Genomic DNA, 1,129 nt, shown 5'->3' on the forward strand with positions numbered 1-1,129 from the left:
CTTGTTTTTGCTTTGTTTCAAAATATGAATAGTATTACAAGAAATTATATATTTTGGGGGTTAATTGGGCACCGTGATCATGATGCAGTTTTACACGAGTCAAAATCTGTATACTGTCTCGAGTTTTATTATACAAAAAAAATGAACATTGAAATGTTATTAAAAGGTTATTTCCCTTTCATATATTAATTTCAATTTTAAAAGAGTTGGTTTATTATAAATACTCATTTTATGAGTGACTAAACTTTTTAATTCCACCTGAACCTGCTTTGGTATTTTTATTCAATTAGCCCACTTAATTGATCTTTTCTTACTAATTTTGAAATCTTTATCAAAATAAAAAGTGAATTCAAAGATTTTATTTAATCAAGTTGGAAGTGAGAATGTTTTTTTTTTTAAATTCCTTCTAAGTGTGTACTTTGACATTTATGTGTCACTTGACACCGTGTTAATTATTTTTTAGGTAGACAATCAATGGGAGGTAATTAACGATCGAGTTCTGCATCGTGATTGTGAAACTGTTAAAGGGGAATTTTAGAGGGGGCAATTTTTCTATTTTTGTTTTTCAAACCTGCCTAAGTATTATCATGTGAAAATATTATGGGGGGGAATGTATTGCTTCTTTATCATATATTGTACTATGATTTAAAGAATATTACATGTGGGTATTTGAAAAAAAATCAGATTTTGACAAAATTCTGAAGTACAGTTGGTATCTTGAACACTGATATTTCAAATAACCATGGATACATGGAAGTGAGTTGAAGACTCAACATCTTTTTCTTGTAACCTCAAATCTTCAGATAGCATTAAACAGGATTTTTTTGTGACCATCTAAAGAGCTAGAGCTACGAACCATCAAAATATGCCTTAAATTTTTGACAAATTTCAAGTTTGAAATTGCAAAGCCTGTCACATGTTATATTGTAGTGCACAATGTCGTGCTACTCTATATACAATCTTTTTGCCACACAGTCCATCTTCAGCACATGTGCAGCATCAAATATACCATTGGCAGATTCTACATAATTTGTTATGAAGTATGCAATCTCTTTACTGGTTAACACTTCTTGGAAACTGTCCTCTTTGTTCTGCGAACGGCAAATATTGCTGGAACATCTGATTCAGA

Source organism: Saccostrea echinata, unplaced genomic scaffold, assembly GCF_033153115.1.
Source record: "Saccostrea echinata isolate AGI-Se365-2 ecotype Australia unplaced genomic scaffold, CSIRO_AGI_Sech_v1 ptg000008l, whole genome shotgun sequence".
Taxonomy (NCBI): Eukaryota; Metazoa; Mollusca; class Bivalvia; order Ostreida; family Ostreidae; genus Saccostrea; species Saccostrea echinata.